Source organism: Triturus cristatus, chromosome 6 (genome assembly GCF_964204655.1).
Source record: "Triturus cristatus chromosome 6, aTriCri1.1, whole genome shotgun sequence".
Lineage (NCBI taxonomy): Eukaryota > Metazoa > Chordata > Amphibia > Caudata > Salamandridae > Triturus > Triturus cristatus.
The window spans coordinates 966,471,738-966,497,497 of record NC_140589.1 but is presented as its reverse complement, the minus strand read 5'-3'; positions in this window follow the sequence as shown (position 1 = coordinate 966,497,497).

Here is a 25,760-nt window from a genome sequence, read left to right as displayed (position 1 = left end):
TTTTTAATCAGAAAATAGTTTTTTCGGACTATAGATAAATTGATTCAAAATGTCATTTGGATTGTGCCTCCTGTTGAATAACTACTTTTTAAAGCCTCAATGTCACCAAAATTGCCATTTTTACAGACTTTTTCTCCTACTCAGTAGCTTCTGTTTCGACCAATTTCAAGCATTTATATGACTCTAAACACACTTATTTTAGTTCCAAAAGTGATAATTCACATGCAATAGTCATTTACAGTCAACAAATTAAACAGTAGAAAATTACCTTTTCTGACTATCTGGAGAAAGTTCGACAAGTCACAATTCATCGTTTTTCATCAGAAATTGATTTTTTGGACTGTAGAAAAATGTATTCAAAATGTCATTTGGATTGTGCCTCATGTTGAATAACTACTTTTTAAAGCCTCAATTTCACCAAAATTGCCATTTTTAGAGACCTTTTATCCTACTCAGAAGCTTCTATTTCGACCATTTTCAGGCATTAAAATGACTCTAAACAGACTTATTTTAGTTCCAAAAGTAATAATTCACATGCAATAGTCATTTACAGTCAAAAAATTAATCATTAAAAAATTACCTTTTCTGACCATCTGGAGAAAGTTCGACAGGTCACGGGTCATCGTTTTTAATTAGAAAATTGTTTTTTCGGACTATAGATAAATTGATTCAAAATGTCATTTGGATTGTGCCTCATGTTGAATAACTACTTTTTAAAGCCTCAATGTCACCAAAATAGCCATTTTTACAGACTTTTTCTCCTACTCAGTAGCTTCTATTTTGACCAATTTCAGGCATTAAAATGACTCTAATCACACTTATTTTAGTTCCAAAAGTGATAATTCACATGCAATAGTCATTTACAGTCAACAAATTAAACAGTAGAAAATTACCTTTTCTGACTATCTGGAGAAAGTTTGACAGGTCACGGGTAATTGCTTTTCATCAGAAAATAGATTTTTGGGATTGTAGAAAAATTGATTCAAAATGTCATTTGGATTATGCCTCATGTTGAATAACTTCTTTTTAAAGCCTCAATGTCACCAAAATTGCCATTTTTACAGACTTTTTCTCCTTCTCAGAAGCTTGTATTTCGACCAATTTCAGGCATTAAAATGATTCTAAACACACTTATTTTAGTTCCAAAAGTGATAATTCACATGCAGTAGTCATTTACAGTCAACAAATTAAACAGTAGAAAATTACCTTTTCTGACTATCTGGAGAAAGTTCGACAGGTCACGGGTCATCGTTTTTCATCAGAAATTGATTTTTTGGACTGTAGAAAAATGTATTCAAAATGTCATTTGGATTGTGCCTCATGTTGAATAACTACTTTTTGAAGCCTCAATGTCACCAAAACTGCAATTTTTACAGACCTTTTCTCCTACTCAGAAGCTTCTATTTCGACCATTTTCAGGCATTAAAATGACTCTAAACACACTTATTTTAGTTCCAAAATTGATAATTCACATGCAATAGTCATTTACAGTCCAAAAATTAAACATTAAAAAAGTTACCATTTCTGTCCATCTGGAGAAAGTTCGACAGGTCACGGGTCATCGTTTTTCATCAGAAATTGATTTTTTGGACTGTAGAAAAATTTATTCAAAATGTCATTTGGATTGTGCCTCGTGTTGAAAAACTACTTTTTGAAGCCTCAATGTCTCCAAAATTGCCATTTTTACAGACTTTTTCTCCCACTCAGAAGCTTCTATTTCAACCAATTTCAGGCATTAAAATGACTCTAAACACACTTATTTTAGTTCCAAAAGTAATAATTCACATGCAATAGTCATTTACAGTCAAAAAATTAATCATTAAAAAATTACCTTTTCTGACCATCTGGAGAAAGTTCGACAGGTCACGGGTCATTGTTTTTAATTAGAAAATTGTTTTTTCGGACTATAGATAAATTGATTCAAAATGTCATTTGGATTGTGCCTCATGTTGAATAACTACTTTTTAAAGCCTCAATGTCTCCAAAATTGCAATTTTTACAGACTTTTTCTCCTTCTCAGAAGCTTGTATTTCGACCAATTTCAGGCATTAAAATGACTCTAAACACACTTATTTTAGTTCCAAAAGTGATAATTCACATGTAATAGTCATTTACAGTCAACAAATTAAACAGTAGAAAATTACCTTTTCTGACTATCTGGAGAAAGTTCGACAGGTCACGGGTCATCGTTTTTTATCAGAAATTTATTATTTGGACTGTAGAAAAATTTATTCAAAATGACATTTGGATTGTGCCTCATGTTGAATAACTACTTTTTGAAGCCTCAATGTCTCCAAAATTGCCATTTTTACAGACTTTTTCTCCTTCTCAGAAGCTTGTATTTCAACCAATTTCAGGCATTAAAATGACTCTAAACACACTTATTTTAGTTCCAAAAGTGATAATTCACATGCAATAGTCATTTACAGTCACAAAATTAAACATTAAAAAATTACCATTTCTGACCATCTGGAGAAAGTTCGACAGGTCACGTGTGTACTGCTTGATTTTCCTGGCCTTCTTGTGTTGTAGAGCGATCAATATGACTTCAGTCTCTTTCCATCCAAGTCTAAGGACTAGAGTAGTGAATAGGGCCTATCTATTAGACACTTTGACACAATCCCGTGCTCCTACCCATAGATCAGGGCCTACATACATAGCCTAGGGGATAGATTCGTTAGCATCGAGGATAACTTGCCCTATAGTGAGGGTATTTCATGGAGTCGTGCTGAATTCAGGCCTGGTAGGCCTCAGACAGGAGAGACTCCATCTTTCTTTCTGCTCCGGCAGCTTGGGACACTTCTAGAGGGAGGGCGATGTTTTAGTTATGAGGTGTTATTCGCTCGGAGAGAACCGGTTCAGGCCGGCCCTTATCGAAGGAGTGTATTTTTTCCCCTGCCGAAGACACTACATCAGGCCGGCCGGCTGGGAACGTGTCCTTGGCACGGGGAGGTACAGGAATTTGGTGGGCGGCAGGTTTCGAGCTGGAAATTTCCATGAGAGAATGCACCTCTATATTAGTGAAAGTCTGAGTTAGATATGGGCACTTGCTTCTAGACCACAGGCGGCATCTGGCCGTTAGCAGAAAAGCTACTACTTATTCCAGGGAAGACAGATGACGAACTTGAATCTAAAGAGGAGAGAGTAGCCGATGAGGAAGAGGTTCCAGTGACTCGGAGAGGGAGAAGGGAGTAGATCCGCGACTGCGGAGGTGTGACTTCCAGGCGAAGCCGAGGCACAGAGGGAGAAGGGAACCTAGATGACCGTTGAGCACAGGCTACATACAACTCAGGTGATGTCGACCCCTTTTTCTTTGAAGTGTATAACTTAACCTTTTACTTTCCTTGCAGGTTATATATATATGATGTATTCTGCGAATGTGCATGTGGCATTTAAATAAAGTATTTAGCTTGTCGTGAGTTAGCATGTGTTGTGTATTTTTGTATAGGAGGATAGCCTATTCTTTTAGTCAGAGTTAACTCAACATGAACAGAGGTTAATCCTGGTCAGGTAAGTGGTAACTGGATGAGGGGGAAACGAGCCCCTCGAACTAGAGAACAGGTTGTGCTCAACCAATAGTCTTTGTGTGATCTGATATATAGTAATCCCGATTCCCCTGTCATGTACTACGGTAATAATAGGATGAGCTCGTGCTAAGGCTGCCGTCTGGTAGGAGATTCTGGGTCTGACTAAGGCCGCGAGACTATGTGTGTTGCTGCCGTCTGGGTAGGAGATTCTGGGTCTGACTGAGGCCGCGAGACTGTGTGTGTTGCTGCCGGCTGGGTAGGAGATTCTGGGTCTGACTGAGGCCGCGAGACTGTGTGTGTTGCTGCCGTCTGGGTAGGAGATTCTGGGTCTGACTGAGGCCGCGAGACTATGTGCGTTGCTGCCGTCTGGGTAGGAGATTCTGGGTCTGCCTGAGGCCGCGAGACTGTGTGTGTTGCTGCCGGCTGGGTAGGAGATTCTGGGTCTGACTGAGGCCGCGAGACTGTGTGTGTTGCTGCCGTCTGGGTAGGAGATTCTGGGTCTGACTGAGGCCGCGAGACTATGTGCGTTGCTGCCGTCTGGGTAGGAGATTCTGGGTCTGCCTGAGGCCGCGAGACTGTGTGTGTTGCTGCCGGCTGGGTAGGAGATTCTGGGTCTGACTGAGGCCGCGAGACTGTGTGTGTTGCTGCCGTCTGGGTAGGAGATTCTGGGTCTGACTGAGGCCGCGAGACTATGTGTGTTGCTGCCGTCTGGGTAGGAGATTCTGGGTCTGCCTGAGGCCGCGAGACTGTGTGTGTTGCTGCCGGCTGGGTAGGAGATTCTGGGTCTGACTGAGGCCGCGAGACTGTGAGTGTTGCTGCCGTCTGGGTAGGAGATTCTGGGTCTGACTGAGGCCGCGAGACTATGTGTGTTGCTGCCGTCTGGGTAGGAGATTCTGGGTCTGCCTGAGGCCGCGAGACTGTGTGTGTTGCTGCCGGCTGGGTAGGAGATTCTGGGTCTGACTGAGGCCGCGAGACTGTGTGTGTTGCTGCCGTCTGGGTAGGAGATTCTGGGTCTGCTGAAGGCCGCGAGACTGTGGTTGGGCTGTGAGGTCTTGATATATATATATATATAATAGGAATTCCCTGTCCTTAGGTGGTACATATATATATGTGGTCATTTAGGTGTAAAAAGGCCCTAGGGAGGGGGTAACGTTCTGGTTTGGGTCAGAAGGGCTCTGTAGAGCGGGTTCCATCCGATCTGAAAACCCAAGCAGAACATTTGGCGTCACGAACCGTTTACGAAACCTGTGTGCGTTGTCATTGTCTTGTGTTTGCTTTCAGTGTGTGCGTGGTTTTCTTTTTTATATATTTGCGTGTATAGTTTTTTCTCTCTTCCTTTTTTTTTTTCTCTTTCTCTGCGTTTCTTTTTCTTTCTTTTTCGCGATGTTTTCTAAGAAATCTAAATCTACTCTTAAATTGTCCGTTGATATTCCCGGATGGGATTCAACGCCTTATGGAGCCTTAGCCCGTGAGTGGGCTGACTCTACTGGTCTGAGTGAAAATTGGAACTCTTCTTTGGAGTCAGCGGAACCGGCTGACGTGATTACTTGTTTGCAGACGGCACCTGTATTGAAGGGTGAGGAGGTTCCCGCTTTGGGGCGCAGAGGTTGGGTTATTCTGTCTGCGTATCGGATTCTGCATGAGAGATTGTTGAAATTGCAGATCTCTCTTAAGGATGTGGAGGCACACTTTGTTGAGATTCAGAATTCTAATACTTTATTGCGGTGTCAAAATAAGTTGCTTTCTGACAAACTTGACACTTACCAAACGGTTGCCGAAAGGGCGGCTGTGCGGATTGCTCGTTATAAGTACAAGAACAGGCGTGGTCGAGTTTCGACGCGTAAGGTGCGTCTGGTCGTGGCGAAAGCTGGACTAGATTGGAACCCTGATGAATGGGATGGTAATATCTGGGACTCGACTACGTCTTGTTCCTCGGGTGAGGAGTCTGTCAAGCACGAGTCTTCTCGTTCCCGTCATGAATGTAAGTCTGCTTCTCGCACCTCTGATGGTGCACCCCGTGATTACGCTCGCTCTTCGGGCGGCATCGATGCTTCTTACACTGATTGTCCCTCTACTAGTACTGCTCGAGCTCCTTGTGATGCTCGTCCCGTGGTCTCTGCGCATCCGGTTTTTCGTCGGAAGTTGCAGCAGTCTCCCAATGCTCCGCAGGGTATTTCTTTAGACTGTTTAGAAGATTTTACCCAACAAGAAATTAGTGACATTTTGCTGCGCTTTCGGCAGCGGACTGGTGAGGCTTTGCTCACATGGATGGTGCGCCTTTATGAACTAGGCGCTGCTGGTATTATGTTGGATACTGGCGATTGTTTGAAATTTTGTTCTTTGAGTTGGGATTCTACTGTGCAAGATCATTTTCGTAACTATAATGGTGGTGGTCAAATTTCTTTGCTCCAATTGGCGACTGAGGGTTGTAATTTGAAGTATCCTACTGAATCTGACTGGCCTGTCAATGACAAGCCATGGTATACCTTGCGTGATGCTGCGCAACGTCTTAAGGAAGAAGTGATGAAAACGGCTATTTTTCTGGGCACTGCTGACAGGTTGCTTGATGGGATGTTGACTTCTTCTGTGCGAAATCGTATCATTCGCTCTTCTCCTGTTGCCTACAAGCAGGTCATGATGACTTTGTTGATTAACCAGACTGGTAATGTACTATCTACAGTGTTGGAATCGGTACGCCAACTCGGTGAGTTGGGTGAGTGGTTTAAACCTGAACGTCAGTCCCGGCCTGACACTCGTACTCCTGGTGAATATAAATTTACTAGACGTGATATCTTTACTGGTCTTTTGGCTGATGGTGTGCGTCGGGAGGACATTGATGGTGAGACTACTGCTCGTTTGTGGGAGATGTTTCGCAAACGGGGCTTGGATCGGAAGGAGGGTGCCCGGCGTGTTCGAACGACTGCGTGTGATCGTGGTTGTTCTGATGGTAGCAGTGATGATGATCGCCGTGGGCGCTCTGATCGTCGTGATGATCGGCGTCCTGTACGTGATCTGTCTCCCCGTCGAGAGCGGGACAGGGAGAGAGAGGGGGAAAAGGAAAGGGGGAGAAATGATCATGCTTACAGCAGACGTAGAGATGATAGGGATCAATCCCCTGAGTTGAGAAGGAGAGAGGATCGACACAGTTTGGCCGATCGAAACCCGCAGTACAATACAGAGGACAGGAATCCATTTCGTAATAGAGATGGATATGAACAAGAGGTATCGATACCTAAGAAACGTGAGAGTCTTTATCCTGATTTGTCCTGGTACACAGAATGCAGTAAGAATGACTAGGAAATAGGTCAAGCTCCGGTACACAGATGGGCTCACAGAGATAATAGACCCTATGTAGATATTGATATTTATTGGAGACATCGTAATATTCAAAGGGCCCGAGCATTAGTTGATACAGGAGCGGAGGCCACTCTTATTCATGGAAAATCAAAGAAATATACAGGGCAGCCTTTTACTATTACCGGATTAGGAGGAAAAGAAACCCCTGCAGTTCAAACTTTGCTTGAAATGAGAATAGGCAGAATCCCTAGAAAGGAATATTCTGTATTAGTGGTGCCACTCTTAGAATTCATAATTGGAATTGATATTTTGAAGGGAATGACGTTGCATCTTGATGATGGGTGTTACCAATTTGGAACGACGCATTATATCTCGTCCAGACCTATACGGGTTGGTCGTTTAAGGATACCCCCTATACAAGTTCCCCAGGCGACCAACGTGGTTTGTCAGAAGCAGTATCGCATTCCGGGTGGTCATGAAGAGATTAGTACCACCATTCAGGAGTTGGTTGATGCAGGCGTTATAACTCCAGTTACTTCTGCTTGGAATAATCCTGTTTGGCCGGTGCGTAAGAGTGATAATTCTTGGCGCATGACTGTTGATTATCGAGAATTGAACAAACACACGCCCTCTTTGACTGTTGCAGTACCGGATGTTATCACCCTGATTGAAAGAATCCAAACACATCCAGGTACATGGTATGCGTCCATCGATATTGCTAATGCTTTCTTTTCTATTCCAATTGCCCCTGAGTGTCAGGAACAGTTCAGTTTTACGTGGAACGGGCGTCAGATGACGTTCAGAAGTCTTCCTCAGGGCTATGTGCATAGTCCTACGATTTGTCACCGGCTGGTGGCAGAACATTTGGCTGAAGTACCAGTTCATCCCAAAATTCAGATATGTCATTATATTGATGATGTTTTGATCCAAGGCGAAACACAAGAGGATGTTCAGACACAATTAGATAGAGTCATTGAGTGTCTGCGTGGGAAAGGTTGGGAGATCAATCCGGATAAATTACAAGGTCCGTCTCAAGCTGTAAAATTTTTTGGTATTAATTGGCACGAGGGACACCGCGAGGTGATCCCTCAAGTTAAACAGAAGATTCTTGATTTTTCGGTTCCGAGGAATAGGAAGGAAGCCCAGAGCTTCATTGGCTTATTTGGTTTTTGGCGCCAGCATATTCCTCATTTGAGTCAAATATTGGCCCCTTTGTACCGAATTACACGTAAAAAGAATGCATTTGAATGGGGTAAGCAACAGCAAGATGCATTTAGTCTGGCGAAAGAGGCAATTCAACATGCTATGGATCTATGGCCTGTACGTGACGGTGATGTGGATTTGAATGTGTCTGTGCAAGGCCCTTATGCAAATTGGAGTCTATGGCAGAAACAAGGCAGGAGTAAGGTACCGTTAGGGTTTTGGACCAAAAAGCTACCTGATGCTGGTGAGCGTTATACACCCTTTGAGAAACAGCTACTTGCTTGTTATTGGGCTTTGGTGGATACCGAGCAATTGACTTTGGGACATGACATATTTTTGCGTCCTGAAATTCCTATTATGCAGTGGGTTTTGAGTTCACCAAAAACTCATCGAATTGGGCATGCTCAGGAGGCGAGTGTGATTAAATGGAAATGGTACATACAAGACAGGGCACGTGTGGGTCCGAAAGGAGTTGCGTTTTTACATGAGCAAGTGGCGCAAGCACCATCGACTGAGACTGAGAGTGAGTGTTCCGTACCTTTAGAACAGGAGTCCCCTGTCAAGTGGGGTAGATCTTTTGATGATTTGTCCGCTGAGGACAGAAACCATGTTTGGTTTACAGATGGGTCGGCGAAGTTTATTGGAACGACACGGCACTGGAAGGCGGTGTCTTATAATCCGATCACACAGAAACTGTTGAGCACAACTGGTGAAGGGAAGAGTAGCCAATTTGCCGAGCTTTACGCTGTTTACCAAGTTTTGAAACAAGAGTTACCCGGTACATGCCACATTTTCACCGATTCCTGGTCCACTGCCAATGGACTGGCTGTTTGGTTGCCGACCTGGCATTCCCATAATTGGAGGTTACACTCCAAAGCATTGTGGGGAAAAGAGTTATGGCAAGAGATTTGGGAGATGCTCCCACAGAGTACTGTTACCATCTTCCATGTGGATGCTCACACCCCAATAGACTCCCTTGACAAATTTTTTCATAACATTGCAGATGAAAAATCTAAAATTGCTGAGGCAGTGGTGGACAGACAAGATCCTGATATTGCGGGATTGGCGAAATGGGCACACCAGAAGGCAGGACACTTTGGAGAGAAGGCCACTAGCAGGTGGGCTGCTGATAGAGGAATTTATATTCCCCTGGATCTAATCAAAAATGTTATCTTACATTGTCCCGTCTGTCAACATATCAGACAGCGTAAGGTACCCCAAATTGTTAGAGGCCATTTACATCGCGGGAAACTGCCTGCTCAAATTTGGCAGATTGATTACATCGGGCCCCTTCCCATGAGTAGAAATTGTCAATATGTTTGCACAATTGTCGATACATATAGTGGCTTGCTGGTAGCTCTTCCATGTAAACAAGCCACCCAATTGAATACCATAAAAGCATTAGAATTGATTATGATGTATTATGGTGTGCCATTCCAAATTCAATCTGATAATGCATCCCATTTTCGTGGAAGATTGGTACAGGAATTCTGTGTGGAAAATAATATTGAATGGATATTTCATATACCCTATTACCCGCAGGCCTCAGGCCTGGTGGAGAGATTGAATGGCCTGCTAAAGGATCAGTTACGAAAGTTAACAGATGACAAGTATAAAAATTGGCGAGACTTTTTACCCCAAGCACTATTGATCCTGAATAATCGTCCTTTTTTAAATGCTGAATCTCCGCTTATGCGTTTGTTTCCCCCAAATGTTGAGACTATGCCTAATGTAATCAATGAAACTGTGATGTATTGGGAAATTACTCCCGGAGCTCTGGCTCCATGCGGAGCGACCCCAGGGTCGGCAGGTTTAGACTTGCATGCTATGGATGACACCGTTCTGGAAAGTAAAAATCGGGTCATCATTGCTACCGGTGTTGGTATTCATATACCACCGGGGAATTTTGGATTGATCGCCCCTAGATCGGGGCTGGCTGTAAAAGGCATCCAGGTGCTTGGAGGAGTTATCGACAGCGACTATCAGGGAGAGATTAAGGTACTTCTGCTAAATAGCAGTGAGATTGACTTGCTGATACATCGTACTGACCGAGTGGCTCAATTACTCATTATGCCTGTTTTCAGTGGTGAAATAATGAAAGGCACTGCCCCAACTTTGCTAACTGTACGTGGCCAGAAAGGCTTTGGCTCTACGGATAACCCTGGGGCCAAGGTTTGGGTGCAATCGCCTAAGAATCCCCCTGAACAAGCAGAGGTTATTGCCACCGGTCAGGATAATACCATTTTGGTTATGAGGCCAGGGAAAGATAGCTGGGAAGCTGTCCCAGCTGATAAATGTTATTTACGAGAATGATTAATGCCTGTATTTGGTTCTTTTTCAGATCATTCTTTGGATTGTTGCTGCAGGATGTGCCGGCGTTGGACTCCCTTCGGACTACTTCGGCGAGAGAGAAGGGATCCCATCAACCCGGGATGAACTGGGAACCCGAGTGTTGCGTTCCTTCAATGCGTGGGATTCATCATCGAACTTTTGGACCCTACTGGCCAAAAGAGTAACTGATGCCCCTCACTTCTGTTTGACACCGATGAGATCTGTGCACGATATTCTTGCGACCTGCCTAGTTGCTGTCCCCGCCTCGCTGGAGACTTTAATCAGTATCTTTAACATTTCGAAGGCTCGTCCGAATATTATCCTGGGTGATTTTGCTACCCATGTATATTGTCCTTTGTGTACTGAACTGCCGAATGAGCAACTCCCCATCCAGTCCCAAATAATTACGTATAATATTACACAAGGTGACCTATGCTTCTTTCTTACATGTAATCCTAATGCAATTTCTGAATGCCTACGCCTCAAGTTAAGGGGCGCCACTTCCTTTACACCTCACGAACGAACTTTGTGTTTCCAGAGGACACCGACGACATGTGTCTCAGTCCAGAACAATATGACTTGCAACAGTTTGGTAGTTACTCCCAGTCACTATCGTGCGATGTTGCTACCTGCCGGATGGCTTTTCTCATGTGGTAATACTTCCTGGCCATATGTCCCTGCAAACATTTCCGGAGGCCCGTGTGCCATCACTAGACTGAGTTTACTCATGTTTTCCTCCCATCCAAATGCCAACTCTCGTGTGCTTCGAGATACAGTGATGTTACAGGAGGATTGTGACTCATCTTTGCATTTATATTCCAAGTCTGAATACCTTAGCCTAGCTGTTTCAATTATTGGTGTTCCTGCTTTGGCGGTTTACAATGCCAAATCCATTGGGAAAATGGCTTGCTGGATGGTTAAATCTATTAATCATACTTCTACAGTCTTGTCTGACTTGCTATTAGACGCCCAGGGTGAACGTAGGGCCATTTTGCAAAATAGAGCAGCCATTGATTATCTTTTGCTTAAACATGGACATGGTTGCTCAGATTTTGAAGGCCTCTGCTGTTTTAACTTATCTGATCATACACAATCCATTCGTGCACACATAGATAAATTGCATGACTTAACCGATGAAGTTAGAAAACACATTGATCAGGGCTGGTTTGACTGGCTCCTTAATTGGTTACCGGACATGCATATGCTACGCTACATATTAGGTGGCATTTTGATTGCTATTGCTGTTTTGATTTCTATCTGTTGTTTTATTCAGTGTATCCCTTCACTGCTTCAATTCTGCACATCTGGTACTAGACATAGATCGGTTAGTTTTGTTTCATATTATTCTTCCACCGATGTTAGTTCTGTTTAATGTATGTATAATAGACTGAAGTCAAGGGTGAAATGTACTGCTTGATTTTCCTGGCCTTCTTGTGTTGTAGAGCGATCAATATGACTTCAGCCTCTTTCCATCCAAGTCTAAGGACTAGAGTAGTGAATAGGGCCTATCTATTAGACACTTTGACACAATCCCGTGCTCCTACCCATAGATCAGGGCCTACATACATAGCCTAGGGGATAGATTCGTTAGCATCGAGGATAACTTGCCCTATAGTGAGGGTATTTCATGGAGTCGTGCTGAATTCAGGCCTGGTAGGCCTCAGACAGGAGAGACTCCATCTTTCTTTCTGCTCCGGCAGCTTGGGACACTTCTAGAGGGAGGGCGATGTTTTAGTTATGAGGTGTTATTCGCTCGGAGAGAACCGGTTCAGGCCGGCCCTTATCGAAGGAGTGTATTTTTTCCCCTGCCGAAGACACTACATCAGGCCGGCCGGCTGGGAACGTGTCCTTGGCACGGGGAGGTACAGGAATTTGGTGGGCGGCAGGTTTCGAGCTGGAAATTTCCATGAGAGAATGCACCTCTATATTAGTGAAAGTCTGAGTTAGATATGGGCACTTGCTTCTAGACCATAGGCGGCATCTGGCCGTTAGCAGAAAAGCTACTACTTATTCCAGGGAAGACAGATGACGAACTTGAATCTAAAGAGGAGAGAGTAGCCGATGAGGAAGAGGTTCCAGTGACTCGGAGAGGGAGAAGGGAGTAGATCCGCGACTGCGGAGGTGTGACTTCCAGGCGAAGCCGAGGCACAGAGGGAGAAGGGAACCTAGATGACCGTTGAGCACAGGCTACATACAACTCAGGTGATGTCGACCCCTTTTTCTTTGAAGTGTATAACTTAACCTTTCACTTTCCTTGCAGGTTATATATATATGATGTATTCTGCGAATGTGCATGTGGCATTTAAATAAAGTATTTAGCTTGTCGTGAGTTAGCATGTGTTGTGTATTTTTGTATAGGAGGATAGCCTATTCTTTTAGTCAGAGTTAACTCAACATGAACAGAGGTTAATCCTGGTCAGGTAAGTGGTAACTGGATGAGGGGGAAACGAGCCCCTCGAACTAGAGAACAGGTTGTGCTCAACCAATAGTCTTTGTGTGATCTGATATATAGTAATCCCGATTCCCCTGTCATGTACTACGGTAATAATAGGATGAGCTCGTGCTAAGGCTGCCGTCTGGTAGGAGATTCTGGGTCTGACTAAGGCCGCGAGACTATGTGTGTTGCTGCCGTCTGGGTAGGAGATTCTGGGTCTGACTGAGGCCGCGAGACTGTGTGTGTTGCTGCCGGCTGGGTAGGAGATTCTGGGTCTGACTGAGGCCGCGAGACTGTGTGTGTTGCTGCCGTCTGGGTAGGAGATTCTGGGTCTGACTGAGGCCGCGAGACTATGTGCGTTGCTGCCGTCTGGGTAGGAGATTCTGGGTCTGCCTGAGGCCGCGAGACTGTGTGTGTTGCTGCCGGCTGGGTAGGAGATTCTGGGTCTGACTGAGGCCGCGAGACTGTGTGTGTTGCTGCCGTCTGGGTAGGAGATTCTGGGTCTGACTGAGGCCGCGAGACTATGTGTGTTGCTGCCGTCTGGGTAGGAGATTCTGTGTCTGCCTGAGGCCGCGAGACTGTGTGTGTTGCTGCCGGCTGGGTAGGAGATTCTGGGTCTGACTGAGGCCGCGAGACTGTGAGTGTTGCTGCCGTCTGGGTAGGAGATTCTGGGTCTGACTGAGGCCGCGAGACTATGTGTGTTGCTGCCGTCTGGGTAGGAGATTCTGGGTCTGCCTGAGGCCGCGAGACTGTGTGTGTTGCTGCCGGCTGGGTAGGAGATTCTGGGTCTGACTGAGGCCGCGAGACTGTGTGTGTTGCTGCCGTCTGGGTAGGAGATTCTGGGTCTGCTGAAGGCCGCGAGACTGTGGTTGGGCTGTGAGGTCTTGATATATATATATATATAATAGGAATTCCCTGTCCTTAGGTGGTACATATATATGTGGTCATTTAGGTGTAAAAAGGCCCTAGGGAGGGGGTAACGTTCTGGTTTGGGTCAGAAGGGCTCTGTAGAGCGGGTTCCATCCGATCTGAAAACCCAAGCAGAACAACGTGTCATCGTTTTTAAACAAAAATAAATTTTTTGGACTGTAGATAAATTGATTCAAAATGTCATTTGGATTGTGCCTCATGTTAAATAACTACTTTTTAAAGCCTCAATGTCACCAAAATTGCCATTTTTACAGACTTTTTTTTCCTACTCAGAAGCTTCTATTTCGACCAATTTCAGGCATTAAAATGACTCTAAACACACTTATTTTAGTTCCAAAAGAGATAATTCACATGCAAAAGTCATTTACAGTCCAAAAATTAAATATAAAAAAATTACCATTTCTGACCATCTGGAGAAAGTTTGACAGGTCACGGGTCATCGTTTTTCATCAGAAATTGATTTTTTGGACTGTAGAAAAATGTATTCAAAATGTCATTTGGATTGTGCCTCATGTTGAATAACTACTTTTTAAAGCCTCAATGTCACCAAAATTGCCATTTTTACAGACTTTTTCTCCTACTCAGAAGCTTCTATTTTGACCATTTTCAGGCATTAAAATGACTCTAAACACACTTATTTTAGTTCCAAAAGTGATAATTCACATGCAATAGTCATTTACAGTCCAAAAATTAAATATAAAAAAATTACCATTTCTGACCATCTGGAGAAAGTTCGACAGGTCACGGGTAATCGCTTATCATCAGAAAATCGATTTTTTGGACTATAGAAAAATTGATTCAAAATGTCATTTGGATTGTGCCTCATGTTGAATAACCACTTTTTAAAGCCTCAATGTGACCCAAATTGCCATTTTTACAGACTTTTTCTCCTTCTCAGAAACTTGTATTTCGACCAATTTCAGGCATTAAAATGACTCTAAACACACTTATTTTAGTTCCAAAAGTGATAATTCACATGCAATAGTCATTTACAGTCAACAAATTAAACAGTAGAAAATTACCTTTTCTGACTATCTGGAGAAAGTTCGACAGGTCACGGGTCATCGTTTTTCATCAGAAATTGATTTTTTGGACTGTAGATAAATTGACTCAAAATGTCATTTGGATTGTGCCTCATGTTGAATAAACACTTTTTAAAGCCTCAATGTGACCCAAAATTACCATTTTTACAGACTTTTTCTCCTTCTCAGAAGCTTGTATTTCGACCAATTTCAGGCATTAAAATGACTCTAAACACACTTATTTTAGTTCCAAAAGTGATAATTCACATGCAATAGTCATTTACAGTCAACAAATTAAATATAAAAAAACTTACCATTTCTGACCATCTGGAGAAAGTTTGACAGGTCACGGGTAATTGCTTTTCATCAGAAAATAGATTTTTTGGACTGTAGAGAAATTGATTCAAAATGTCATTTGGATTATGCCTCATGTTGAATAACTTCTTTTTAAAGCCTCAATGTGACCAAAATTGCCATTTTTACAGACTTTTTCTCCTTCTCAGAAGCTTGTATTTCGACCAATTTCAGGCATTAAAATGACTCTAAACACACTTATTTTAGTTCCAAAAGTAATAATTCACATGCAATAGTCATTTACAGTCAAAAAATTAATCATTAAAAAATTACCTTTTCTGACCATCTAGAGAAAGTTCGACAGGTCACGGGTCATCGTTTTTAATTAGAAAATTGTTTTTTCGGACTATAGATAAATTGATTCAAAATGTCATTTGGATTGTGCCTCATGTTGAATAACTACTTTTTAAAGCCTCAATGTCACCAAAATTGCCATTTTTACAGACTTTTTCTCCTACTCAGTAGCTTCTGTTTCGACCAATTTCAAGCATTTATATGACTCTAAACACACTTATTTTAGTTCCAAAAGTGATAATTCACATGCAATAGTCATTTACAGTCAACAAATTAAACAGTAGAAAATTACCTTTTCTGACTATCTGGAGAAAGTTCGACAGGTCACAATTCATCGTTTTTCATCAGAAATTGATTTTTTGGACTGTAGAAAAATGTATTCAAAATGTCATTTGGATTGTGCCTCATGTTGAATAACTACTTTTTAAAGCCTCAATTTCACCAAAATTGCCATTTTTAGAGACCTTTTATCCTACTCAGAAGCTTCTATTTCGACCATTTTCAGGCATTAAAATGACTCTAAACAGACTTATTTTAGTTCCAAAAGTAATAATTCACATGCAATAGTCATTTACAGTCAAAAAATTAATCATTAAAAAATTACCTTTTCTGACCATCTGGAGAAAGTTCGACAGGTCACGGGTCATCGTTTTTAATTAGAAAATTGTTTTTTCGGACTATAGATAAATTGATTCAAAATGTCATTTGGATTGTGCCTCATGTTGAATAACTACTTTTTAAAGCCTCAATGTCACCAAAATAGCCATTTTTACAGACTTTTTCTCCTACTCAGTAGCTTCTATTTTGACCAATTTCAGGCATTAAAATGACTCTAAACACACTTATTTTAGTTCCAAAAGTGATAATTCACATGCAATAGTCATTTACAGTCAACAAATTAAACAGTAGAAAATTACCTTTTCTGACTATCTGGAGAAAGTTTGACAGGTCACGGGTAATTGCTTTTCATCAGAAAATAGATTTTTGGGATTGTAGAAAAATTGATTCAAAATGTCATTTGGATTATGCCTCATGTTGAATAACTTCTTTTTAAAGCCTCAATGTCACCAAAATTGCCATTTTTACAGACTTTTTCTCCTTCTCTGAAGCTTGTATTTCGACCAATTTCAGGCATTAAAATGATTCTAAACACACTTATTTTAGTTCCAAAAGTGATAATTCACATGCAGTAGTCATTTACAGTCAACAAATTAAACAGTAGAAAATTACCTTTTCTGACTATCTGGAGAAAGTTCGACAGGTCACGGGTCATCGTTTTTCATCAGAAATTGATTTTTTGGACTGTAGAAAAATGTATTCAAAATGTCATTTGGATTGTGCCTCATGTTGAATAACTACTTTTTGAAGCCTCAATGTGACCCAAAATTGCCATTTTTACAGACTTTTTCTCCTTCTCAGAAGTAGGGGTGGGCGGAATTTGCGTAATCGCGTTACGCAAATCTCCGCGAAACGGTAAAAAATCTCCGCGAACATGCAGAAATTCAGCGAACACGCGGAATTGCTTGTTCGCGATGCTTTTTTCCTGTTCACAGTTGCTTTTTGCGTGCTCGGGGAGAAATATCTCGTGAACACGCATTTTGAGAACGCGAACAACAAAACATTTCGCGAAGTTGCGGAAAGCATAATTTTGGGCAATTTCGCGTTCTCCGCGGAACGCGAAATTACCGAAATTACGCAAATTCCGCGAGCGGAACGGAATTTACCACCCAGGCCTACTCAGAAGCTTGTATTTCGACCAATTTCAGGCATTAAAATGACTCTAAACACACTTTTTTTAGTTCCAAAAGTGATAATTCACATGCAATAGTCATTTACAGTCCAAAAATTAAATATAAAAAAACTTACCATTTCTGACCATCTGGAGAAAGTTTGACAGGTCACAGGTAATTGCATTTCATCAGAAAATAGATTTTTTGGACTGTAGAAAAATTGATTCAAAATGTCATTTGGATTATGCCTCATGTTGAATAACTTCTTTTTAAAGCCTCAATGTCACCAAAATTGCCATTTTTACAGACTTTTCCGTCTTCTCAGAAGCTTGTATTTCGACCAATTTCAGGCATTAAAATGACTCTAAACACACTTATTTTAGTTCCAAAAGTAATAATTTACATGCAATAGTCATTTACAGTCAAAAAATTAATCATTAAAAAATTACCTTTTCTGACCATCTAGAGAAAGTTCGACAGGTCACGGGTCATCGTTTTTAATTAGAAAATTGTTTTTTCGGACTATAGATAAATTGATTCAAAATGTCATTTGGATTGTGCCTCATGTTGAATAACTACTTTTTAAAGCCTCAATGTCACCAAAATTGCCATTTTTACAGACTTTTTCTCCTACTCAGTAGCTTCTATTTCGACCAATTTCAGGCATTAAAATGACTCTAAACACACTTATTTTAGTTCCAAAAGTGATAATTCACATGCAGTAGTCATTTACAGTCGACAAATTAGACAGTAGAAAATTACCTTTTCTGACTATCTGGAGAAAGTTCGACAGGTCACAGGTCATCGTTCTTCATCAGAAATTGATTTTTTGGACTGTAGAAAAATGTATTCAAAATGTCATTTGGATTGTGCCTCATGTTGAATAACTACTTTTTGAAGCCTCAATGTCACCAAAATTGCCATTTTTACAGACCTTTTCTCCTACTCAGAAGCTTCTATTTCGACCATTTTCAGACATTAAAATGACTCTAAACACACTTATTTTAGTTCCAAAAGTGATAATTCACATGCAATAGTCATTTACAGTCCAAAAATTAAATATAAAAAAAATTCCATTTCTGACCATCTGGAGGAAGCTCGACTGGTCACGGGTAATCGATTTTCATCAGAAAATCGATTTTTTGGACTGTAGAAAAATTGATTCAAAATGTCATTTCGATTATGCCTCATGTTGAATAAACACTTTTTAAAGCCTCAAAGTCACCAACATTGCCATTTTTACAGACTTATTCTCCTTCTCAGAAGCTTGCATTTCGACCAATTTCAGGTATTAAAATGACTCTAAACACACTTATTTTAGTTCCAAAAGTGATAATTCACATGCAATAGTCATTTACAGTCCAAAAATTAAATATAAAAAAACTTACCATTTCTGACCATCTGGAGAAAGTTTGACAGGTCACGGGTAATTGCTTTTCATCAGAAAATAGATTTTTTGGACTGTAGAGAAATTGATTCAAAATGTCATTTGGATTATGCCTCATGTTGAATAACTTCTTTTTAAAGCCTCAATGTGACCAAAATTGCCATTTTTACAGACTTTTTCTCCTTCTCAGAAGCTTGTATTTCGACCAATTTCAGGCATTAAAATGACTCTAAACACACTTATTTTAGTTCCAAAAGTAATAATTCACATGCAATAGTCATTTACAGTCAACAAATTAAACATAAATAATTACCATTTCAGACCATCTGAAGAAAGTTCGACAGGTCACGGGTCATCGTTTTTAATCAGAAATTGATTTTTTGGACTGTAGATAAATTGAATCAAAATGTCATTTGGATTGTGCCTCATGTTGAATAACTACTTTTTAAAGCCTCAATGTCACCAAAATTGCCATTTTTACAGACTTTTTCTAACACTCAGTACCTTCTATTTCGACCAATTTCAGGCATTAAAATGACTCTAAACACACTTATTTTAGTTCCAAAAGTGATAATTCACATGCAATAGTCATTTACAGTCAACAAATTAAACAGTAGAAAATTACCTTTTCTGACTATCTGGAGAAAGTTCGACAGGTCACGGGTCATCGTTTTTCATCAGAAATTGATTTTTTGGACTATAGAAAAATGTATTCAAAATGTCATTTGGATTGTGCCTCATGTTGAATAACCACTTTTTAAAGCCTCAATGTGACCCAAAATTGCCATTTTTACAGACTTTTTCTCCATCTCAGAAGAAGGGGTGGGCGGAATTTGCGTAATCGCGTTACGCAAATCTCCGCGAAACGGTAAAAAATCTCCGTGAACATGCAGAAATTCAGCGAACACGCGGAATTGCTTGTTCGCGATGCTTTTTTCCTGTTCACAGTTGCTTTTTGCGTGCTCGGGGAGAAATATCTCGCGAACACGCATTTTGAGAACGCGAACAAGAAAACATTTCGCGAAGTTGCGGAAAGCAGAATTTTGGGCAATTTCGCGTTCTCCGCGGAACGCGAAATTACCGAAATTCCGCAAATTCCGCGAGCGGAACGGAATTTACCACCCAGGCCTACTCAGAAGCTTGTATTTCGACGAATTTCAGGCATTAAAATGACTCTAAACACACTTTTTTTAGTTCCAAAAGTGATAATTCACATGCAATAGTCATTTACAGTCCAAAAATTAAATATAAAAAAACTTACCATTTCTGACCATCTGGAGAAAGTTTGACAGGTCACAGGTAATTGCATTTCATCAGAAAATAGATTTTTTGGACTGTAGAAAAATTGATTCAAAATGTCATTTGGATTATGCCTCATGTTGAATAACTTCTTTTTAAAGCCTCAATGTCACCAAAATTGCCATTTTTACAGACTTTTCCGTCTTCTCAGAAGCTTGTATTTCGACCAATTTCAGGCATTAAAATGACTCTAAACACACTTATTTTAGTTCCAAAAGTAATAATTTACATGCAATAGTCATTTACAGTCAAAAAATTAATCATTAAAAAATTACCTTTTCTGACCATCTAGAGAAAGTTCGACAGGTCAAGGGTCATCGTTTTTAATTAGAAAATTGTTTTTTCGGACTATAGATAAATTGATTCAAAATGTCATTCGGATTGTGCCTCATGTTGAATAACTACTTTTTAAAGCCTCAATGTCACCAAAATTGCCATTTGTACAGACTTTTTCTCCTACTCAGTAGCTTCTGTTTCGACCAATTTCAGGCATTAATATGACTCTAAACACACTTATTTTAGTTCCAAAAGTGATAATTCATATGCAATAGTCATTTACAGTCAACAAATTAAACAGTAGAAAATTACCTTTTCGGACTATCTGGAGAAAGTTCGACAGGTCACGGCTCATCGTTTTTCATCAGAAATTGATTTTTTGGACTGTAGAAAAATGTATTCAAAATGTCATTTGGATTGTGCCTCATGTTGAATAACTACTTTTTGAAGCCTCAATGTCACCAAAATTGCCATTTTTACAGACCTTTTCTCCTACTCAGAAGCTTCTATTTCGACCATTTTCAGACATTAAAATGACTCTAAACACACTTATTTTAGTTCCAAAAGTGATAATTCACATGCAATACTCATTTACAGTCCAAAAATTAAATATATAAAAATTACCATTTCTGACCATCTGGAGGAAGCTCGACTGGTCACGGGTAATCGATTTTCAACAGAAAATCGATTTTTTGGACTGTAGAAAAATTGATTCAAAATGTCATTTCGATTATGCCTCATGTTGAATAAACACTTTTTAAAGCCTCAATGTGACCCAAAATTGCTATTTTTACAGACTTTTTCTCCTTCTCAGAAGCTTGTATTTTGACCAATTTCAGGCATTAAAATGACTCTAAACACACTTATTTTAGTTCCAAAAGTGATAATTCACATGCAATAGTCATTTACAGTCAAAAAATTAAACATTAAAAAAGTTACCATTTCTGTCCATCTGGAGAAAGTTCGACAGGTCACGGGTCATCGTTTTTCATCAGAAACTGATTTTTTGGACTGTAGAAAAATTTATTCAAATGTCATTTGGATTGTGCCTCATGTTGAAAAACTACTTTTTGAAGCCTCAATGTCTCCAAAATTGCCATTTTTACAGACTTTTTCTCCCACTCAGAAGCTTCTATTTCAACCAATTTCAGGCATTAAAATGACTCTAAACACACCTATTTTAGTTCCAAAAGTGATAATTCACATGCAATAGTCATTTACAGTCAAAGAATTAAACATTAAAAAAGTTACCATTTCTGTCCATCTGGAGAAAGTTCGACAGGTCACGGGTCATCGTTTTTCATCAGAAAATAGATTTTTGGACTGTAGAAAAATGTATTCAAAATGTTATTTGGATTATGCCTCATTTTGAATAACTACTTTTTAAAGCCTCAATGTCACCAAAATTGCAATTTTTACAGACTTTTTCTCCTTCTCAGAAGCTTGTATTTCGACCAATTTCAGGCATTAAAATGACTCTAAACACACTTATTTTAGTTCCAAAAGTAATAATTCACATGCAATAGTCATTTACAGTCAAAAAATTAATCATTAAAAAATTACCTTTTCTGACCATCGGGAGAAAGTTCGACAGGTCATGGGTCATCGTTTTTAATTAGAAAATAGTTTTTTCGGACTATAGATAAATTGATTCAAAATGTCATTTGGATTGTGCCTCATGTTGAATAACTACTTTTTAAAGCCTCAATGTCACCAAAATTGCAATTTTTACAGACTTTTTCTCCTTCTCAGAAGCTTGTATTTCGACCAATTTCAGGCATTAAAATGACTCTAAACACACTTATTTTATTTCCAAAAGAGATAATTCACATGCAAAAGTCATTTACAGTCCAAAAATTAAATATAAAAAAATTACCATTTCTGACCATCTGGAGAAAGTTTGACAGGTCACGGGTCATCGATTTTCATCAGAAATTGATTTTTTGGACTGTAGAAAAATTTATTCAAAATGTTATTTGGATTGTGCCTCATGTTGAATATCTACTTTTTAAAGCCTCAATGTCACCAAAATTGCCATTTTTACAGACTTTTTCTCCTACTCAGAAGCTTCTATTTCGACCATTTTCAGGCATTAAAGTGACTCTAAACACACTTATTTTAGTTCCAATAGTGAGAATTCACATGCAATAGTAATTTACAGTCAAAAAATTAAACATAAAAAAATTACCATTTCAGACCATCTGGAGAAAGTTCGACAGGTCACGGGTCATCGTTTTTAATCAGAAATTGATTTTTCGGACTATAGAAAAATTTATTCAAAATGTCATTTGGATTGTGCCTCATGTTGAATAACCACTTTTTAAAGCCTCAATGTGACCCAAAATTGCCATTTTTACAGACTTTTTCTTCTTCTCAGAAGCTTGTATTTCGACCAATTTCAGGCATTAAAATGACTCTAAACACACTTATTTTAGTTCCAAAAGTGATAATTCACATGCAATAGTCATTTACAGTCAAAAAATTAAACATTAAAAAATTACTATTTCTGACCATCTGGAGAAAGTTCGACAGGTCAAGGGTCATCGTTTTTAATCAGAAATTGATTTTTTGGACTGTAGATAAATTGATTCAAAATGTCATTTGGATTGTGCCTCATGTTGAATAACTACTTTTTAAAGCCTCAATGTCACCAAAACTGCCATTTTTACAGACTTTTTCTAACACTCAGTAGCTTCAATTTCGACCAATTTCAGGCATTAAAATGACTCTAAACACACTTATTTTAGTTCCAAAAGTGATAATTCACATGCAATAGTCATTTACAGTCAACAAATTAAACAGTAGAAAATTACCTTTTCTGACTATCTGGAGAAAGTTTGACAGGTCACGGGTAATTGCTTTTCATCAGAAATTTATTATCTGGACTGTAGAAAACTTTATTCAAAATGCCATTTGGATTGTGCCTCATGTTGAATAACTACTTTTTGAAGCCTCAATGTCTCCAAAATTGCCATTTTTACAGACTTTTTCTCCTTCTCAGAAGCTTGTATTTCGACCAATTTCAGGCATTAAAATGATTCTAAACACACTTATTTCAGTTCCAAAAGTAATAATTCACATGCAATAGTCATTTACAGTCAAAAAATTAATCATTAAAAAATTACCTTTTCTGACCATTTGGAGAAAGTTCGACAGGTCACGGGTCATCGTTTTTAATTAGAAAATTGTTTTTTTGGACTATAGATAAATTGATTCAAAATGTCATTTGGATTGTGCCTCATGTTGAATAACTACTTTTTAAAGCCTCAATGTCTCCAAAATTGCCATTTTTACAGACTTTTTCTCCTTCTCAGAAGCTTGTATTTCGACCAATTTCAGGCATTAAAATGACTCTAAACACACTTATTTTAGTTCCAAAAGAGATAATTCACATGCAAAAGTCATTTACAGTCCAAAAATTAAATATAAAAAATTACCATTTCTGACCATCTGGAGAAAGTTCGACAGGTCACGGGTCATCGTTTTTAATTAGAAAATCGATTTTTTGGACTGTAGAAAAATTGATTCAAAATGTCATTTCGATTATGCCTCATGTTGAATAAACACTTTTTAAAGCCTCAATGTGACCCAAAATTGCTATTTTTACAGACTTTTTCTCCTTCTCAGAAGCTTGTATTTCGACCAATTTCAGCCATTAAAATGACTCTAAACACACTTATTTTAGTTCCAAAAGTGATAATTCACATGCAATAGTCATTTACAGTCAAAAAATTTAACATTAAAAAAGTTACCATTTCTGTCCATCTGGAGAAAGTTCGACAGGTCACGGGTCATCGTTTTTAATTAGAAAATTGTTTTTTCGGACTATAGATACATTTATTCAAAATGTCATTTGGATTGTGCCTCATGTTGAATAACTACTTTTTAAAGCCTCAATGTCTCCAAAATTGCCATTTTTACAGACTTTTTCTCCTTCTCAGAAGCTTGTATTTCGACCAATTTCAGGCATTAAAATGACTCTAAACACACTTATTTTAGTTCCAAAAGTGATAATTCACATGTAATAGTCATTTACAGTCAACAAATTAAACAGTAAAAAATTACCTTTTCTGACTATCTGGAGAAAGTTCGACAGGTCACGGGTCATCGTTTTTTATCAGAAATTTATTATTTGGACTGTAGAAAAATTTATTCAAAATGCCATTTGGATTGTGCCTCATGTTGAATAACTACTTTTTGAAGCCTCAATGTCTCCAAAATTGCCATTTTTACAGACTTTTTCTCCTTCTCAGAAGCTTGTATTTCGACCAATTTCAGGCATTAAAGTGACTCTAAACACACTTATTTTAGTTCCAAAAGTGATAATTCACATGCAATAGTCATTTACAGTCAAAAAATTAAACATTAAAAAATTACCATTTCTGACCATCTGGAGAAAGTTCGACAGGTCACGTGTCATCGTTTTTAAACAGAAATACATTTTTTGGACTGTAGATAAATTGATTCAAAATGTCATTTGGATTGTGCCTCATGTTGAATAACTACTTTTTAAAGCCTCAATGTCACCAAAATTTGCCATTTTTACAGACTTTATTTCCTACTCAGAAGCTTCTATTTCAACCAATTTCAGGCATTAAAATGACTCTAAACACACTTATTTTAGTTCCAAAAGAGATAATTCACATGCAAAAGTCATTTACAGTCCAAAAATTAAATATAAAAAAACTTACCATTTCTGACCATCTGGAGAAAGTTTGACAGGTCACGGGTAATTGCATTTCATCAGAAAATAGATTTTTTGGACTGTAGAAAAATTGATTCAAAATGTCATTTGGATTATGCCTCATGTTGAATAACTTCTTTTTAAAGCCTCAATGTCACCAAAATTGCCATTTTTACAGACTTTTCCGTCTTCTCAGAAGCTTGTATTTCGACCAATTTCAGGCATTAAAATGACTCTAAACACACTTATTTTAGTTCCAAAAGTAATAATTTACATGCAATAGTCATTTACAGTCAAAAAATTAATCATTAAAAAATTACCTTTTCTGACCATCTAGAGAAAGTTCGACAGGTCAAGGGTCATCGTTTTTAATTAGAAAATTGTTTTTTCGGACTATAGATAAATTGATTCAAAATGTCATTCGGATTGTGCCTCATGTTGAATAACTACTTTTTAAAGCCTCAATGTCACCAAAATTGCCATTTGTACAGACTTTTTCTCCTACTCAGTAGCTTCTGTTTCGACCAATTTCAGGCATTAATATGACTCTAAACACACTTATTTTAGTTCCAAAAGTGATAATTCATATGCAATAGTCATTTACAGTCAACAAATTAAACAGTAGAAAATTACCTTTTCGGACTATCTGGAGAAAGTTCGACAGGTCACGGCTCATCGTTTTTCATCAGAAATTGATTTTTTGGACTGTAGAAAAATGTATTCAAAATGTCATTTGGATTGTGCCTCATGTTGAATAACTACTTTTTGAAGCCTCAATGTCACCAAAATTGCCATTTTTACAGACCTTTTCTCCTACTCAGAAGCTTCTATTTCGACCATTTTCAGACATTAAAATGACTCTAAACACACTTATTTTAGTTCCAAAAGTGATAATTCACATGCAATACTCATTTACAGTCCAAAAATTAAATATATAAAAATTACCATTTCTGACCATCTGGAGGAAGCTCGACTGGTCACGGGTAATCGAT